The sequence below is a fragment of the Crassostrea angulata genome, chromosome 2, assembly GCF_025612915.1.
Source record: "Crassostrea angulata isolate pt1a10 chromosome 2, ASM2561291v2, whole genome shotgun sequence".
Classification (NCBI taxonomy): domain Eukaryota; kingdom Metazoa; phylum Mollusca; class Bivalvia; order Ostreida; family Ostreidae; genus Magallana; species Magallana angulata.
The window spans coordinates 47,111,846-47,116,752 of record NC_069112.1 but is presented as its reverse complement, the minus strand read 5'-3'; the positions used below and the strand labels follow the sequence as shown (position 1 = coordinate 47,116,752).

General features: G+C 35.2%; 1 pseudogene; it reads right to left on the bottom strand.

Annotated features, from left to right (window-relative positions):
- Positions 1–1,720: 1,720 nt before the first annotated feature.
- On the bottom strand, positions 1,721–4,683 carry LOC128172621 (uncharacterized; annotated as a pseudogene).
- Positions 4,684–4,907: the final 224 nt, after the last annotated feature.

The following is a 4,907-nucleotide window of genomic DNA, read 5'->3' as shown; positions in this document are numbered from 1 at the left end:
CATATAACATTTTGGAATCTTTCAGGACATCTATTAAAATAATGTTTGATATTCAAGCTGTGTGCTTGACAAGTTTCGGTTCTTCACTCCAATTCAAAAACACTGCAATAATAATTTTGGCCTGAACATTTTTCTTACCCTTTAACCAAAATGTATGATAAAAAACACATTTCAGATTATATGCTTGTTGTCCATAGGGAATCCATGAGAATATACAACTCGACCCACTTTTACATTTATCACTTATTGTGACCTGAACTTTATGCTCCGAACCATTTGCTGTCTATATAACACGAGCCAACGTAACTTATATATTACATAGTAACTGTATATTAAGTTCTTGGCTATTTAAGGATCTATACTACTATATTAAAATAATAGACTCGAATTGTTGGTCTTTAATACCGATAAATCAGATGAATACTGTCTTTTGTTTTATATATTTTAAACATCATTGGTACTTGAAGATTACCAATTGGTTTCTATTTTTTATCAGTTAAGCTTCGCTAATTAATAATCAACGAAAATTCCTCCAAAATTCCCGGAAATCACCTGGATTTTCTGGATATTACAATCTTGCGCTTGCGCAATACATTCACGCTAACGGGATCTTTAGTTTATGTTTCCACAATAATACATCTGCATGAATAAACTCAGAAATGATAATAAAAATACGGGTAAATTTTCATTGGATTTTTGTTCATATATATTAATGATTTCTTATGAGAGAAAGTATAAAATAACAAATATAATTATTTCAACTAGGTACTTACTTTTGTCTTCGTGGTGACAAAACATATTTGATTACATGCAGAAAAGTTACATTATATTTGTTAGGAGAGTGAAGATAGAATATGTTTTATCGTAAAAATGAATAATGTCTTATGGACCCAGTTTTACAAAGAAAATACGTGTACGTTGGTGAACAGGTGTTGAATTCTTCCATTCTATGGATTAAAATTTTTAGTTGAAAGATATTTGCAGTCTCAAAAAGGTTTGTTGTGATAAATTTCAATGTTATTTTCAAGGCAACTTCATTAACTTTCTCCAATATCGTTCCGGAGCGATTCTGCAATTTTCTGCTACATTACGGGTATAAGGGAGGCATTCTAACTGTGGTGAGGGCCTTTCCCGATACAAAGTTAGATTATTCAAAGTAAGGAAAGTGTAGAGAAATTAAAAGCAGTATATTGTAGGCTTATAGCATTGTTATGTAAATGTCAATAATAAGGTGTGCCGATGTACCTATTTCGTTAATGTTCTATATGCAATGTCAATCCTTGCACGCACGGGTCAAAGTCTAGTTTATATGTAACTTAATTGAAAAAGTTCTAGTAGCGTAGTGAACAATGCACTCGCTTCTCACCGCTGTGACCCGAGTTCGATCCCCGTGATGGACAGTGGGTGTATGTGATAGGGTATGGCGGTCGCCCGCTTGGACACATGGGTTCTCTCCGGGTACTCCGACTTCTTCCCACACCAATGACCCACTCGCGCTAACATCCGTGCCAACGAGAGATATTAATATAAGTTGTAGAACTTATTTATCAAACGTTGTTATAAATAAAGTTCAGTTTAAAATACAAATGTTCTGATAGCAAAATAATTAATAACATTCATCATAAAATGTACAGTACATCAAACACAAAAAAGTATTGATTTGCAATCAAAATTACTTCTAAAAAGCTTTTTTATGTAAAACCTGTAAACACATTTATTGCCAAATTCCTTTTGGGATCTTTCAAGATAAATACTAAACTACCCTTTTTTATCATAAAGCTACATGTGTATGCTTGACAGATTTTCGTAATGAAAATGATGTCAGTTTTGAAACATTGCGATGTCAATTTTAGCCTGAACAGTTTTGTTAGAAGAAAAACAAAAGTTAGATTCGGTTTACAAAATTAAATGATAAACAAATATTTCGGATATTGTTCTATTGTTTTCCGATAGTGTTTAACACTGATATATAAAATATGTCACTGCTCTGAATCCTCTGATTTTATCTTTCCCTGTGTGTTTGAGAAAAATTGCAAGAACAATTTCAAATTCCAACTATCGGGTTATGGTTTTAATCAACCTTATTTGTCTGTAACATACAATAGAACATAACACAGATTATCAACCAATCAGCAGTCGTTAAATATTCTATTAAGTGATATTTTTTACGTTTTCCCACTAAGTTCAGAGCGACGTCATATTACGATTTAAAGCTGAGAGAGCCGTAAACAAAAAAAGAGATGGTATCTGATTGGCGCAGAACTTTTAACAGCCAATGAAAAGGTGGGTTATGTTCTAAGTAAAGTAAATCTTATTCAGTTAATTTACGCGATTAATGATCTAACTATTACGTCGTACAAATCGTGTAAACTGCGTTTTGAATGTAAATGATAATTGCACAAACTGTTCCTTTTCTTCCAAAAAAATATATAACAGATTTTTTGGGATCAACAGGTTTTGATTACTATTTTCATTTTCGGAGTTTCCGAATAGTGAATATTAGCAAAATTCTCTGTATAGTTATAACTGTACAAAAAATAATTATAATGACCAAGGCGGTCGTTTGTCCACCGTCACCTGATAATAAAAGACATAACTTAACAATAATTAAGTTATGAGTATTATTATTAGTATTCGAGCACTTTCTTTTGGCAGAAAAAATGATTTTTTATTTATCTTTACAGAATATTAATCTTGTCAAACAGAAGTAGAATGCATTGACCATAAAGCAGTTTTCAGTTAAAAAAAGTAATTCAATGAAATAACCACCAGACTTTGACAAAACGAAACACCTTACCAAACAATGATGTCGTTGTGTTTGTCACTGTATTGATATCCTCTTCATGTGATCTTTTGGTGGTCACATCGTAAGATGTTTCAGTTGGGTTTCTTGTTGTTCTAACATAATGTGACGGCTGTCGTCGGTTGTAAAAATTACGACATGTTGGCAAGTCCCAAGGAAGAAAATTCCTTTGGTTTTCAAACGATTCGTTCAACATCGCATTCATACCAGATGCAAGATGAAGGCTTCGGTGGCAATGGACAAACCAAACTCCAGGATTTGTTGCCCATATCCTGAGAATGGCGTAACCACCAGGGGTAATGGCTACCGTGTCCTTATAGACTCCGTTCTGTAAGTTTATCTCAGTGATATTTTCGATTTCTGCCCAAGTGTCATTGGACCATCTGGCGTTGTAGCAAAGGCTTTCTGCATTCGACAGAGAATCGCTGCATTTGATATCAGAAGTTGGGATGGCTACTCCCGCTGAATTTACTGAGGTCAACCCTATTTTAAGAACTTGGAATTTATGACCGTGAATATGCACTGGATGTACCATTAGCAACGGACCAATGTCAAAATTTAGAAATATAAAAATGACCTCTGATCCCGTGTCTAAGTTTATGGAGTGAGAACAGAAGCATGAATTCTCCGCTCCACAGTTGTAGCAAGATGTATCAATTTCAGATGCCTGCGCCAGTGGTGCAATTGTAGGCATCTTGAATATTCTTCCGTTAATACCTGACGTTTTAAATCCAACGAAACTTAAGTTTAGAAAATATTTGGATTGTTTGTTAGATTTTTGTGTCAAATGAATTTGTTCTGAACGGTTTAGAGTCTTTAGTGCGGATAAGGGGATGCATGTCCAGTTTGGCATAGCCGGGTAAACTACGAAATGACAATTTAGAATTGTTTTTTCTTCGCTTGAAACATTAAATGGCGTTTCCATTGAATTATTGTTGATTACATGAAGGTATGCGTGGCCTGGACTTTCGTTTTTAAAGTTGAGGTTGTTTCCACTGATCGAATGAGCAAATATATCATATACCCCTTCATTTACATTTTCAAGGTTTAATTCAATGTCATACCTCTCTCCAGTAAAAAGCAAAATCTTATCGACGATTATTGGTTGTATCTCATCACCGTCCGTCTCCTTTACAATGAATTTTATACCAGGAATTGAAAACAAGAAATGTTGATTAGAAGCAACGGAAATTAGACGAAACAAATATCGTTCATTTCTGTTCACGTAAAACGCATGAAGGGGCGCCAGGTTTCCTTCATATTCCCCTTTACCGTTAATCAAAACGGAGTGATACCGGATGTTGACCATTTTGGTGGATTTTAGAATTGTTTCAGAATCAATAAGATGGTTCCAATCCTGAAGCTGAACGATATACTGATGATCTAAAGGAATTGGATCACGTTTTCATACAACAATGAATGCTCCAAACAATCCTAAATCGAACTGCATCCCTGAGTGGGAGTGATAAAAGTAGGTCCCTCCGATTTGAGGAGTAAACGTGTAGTTGAAAGACTGGCCTGGAAGTATAGGGCATTGCGTCACAAATGGAACACCGTCCATAGCGGGTGTTCCAAATTGTTCGATTCCGTGCCAGTGTATGGAAACTTCTTCACTAAGCAGGTGATTATAGACTACTATAGTGATTTTCTGATTTTGATGAACGATGATATCCGGTCCAGGCATTGTTCCGTTGGCAGTGATCAACTTCCGGGTCATGTTCCATCCGTCTGCAGATATGACATTGTTGATATCGACTTTTTCTGCGGAAAGATGACTCAGAATTGTTCTGCTTTGTGTGTATAAATGGCCCTTGTCCTTGTCAATCATAGTAAACGAGTTGTCTATGATCAATGACGTCACACAATGTTCGACGTCCTTATGGCAGGTAAAACACTGGGTGAAGGACAGATGAAATAAAAGAACACAGCACGCTAACGAACACAACTGGTTGGACAAGAACAAAAAAAAATAAAATTACTTCCTGCCAGTTAACAAGCATATGAAACATTTTCACTAAATATAGGCACACATACATTGTACAACGAATGTAATGCTAATTATGCAGGGAATCATTCGCCCCGTTTTATTTTTGCCCCTTTCGCC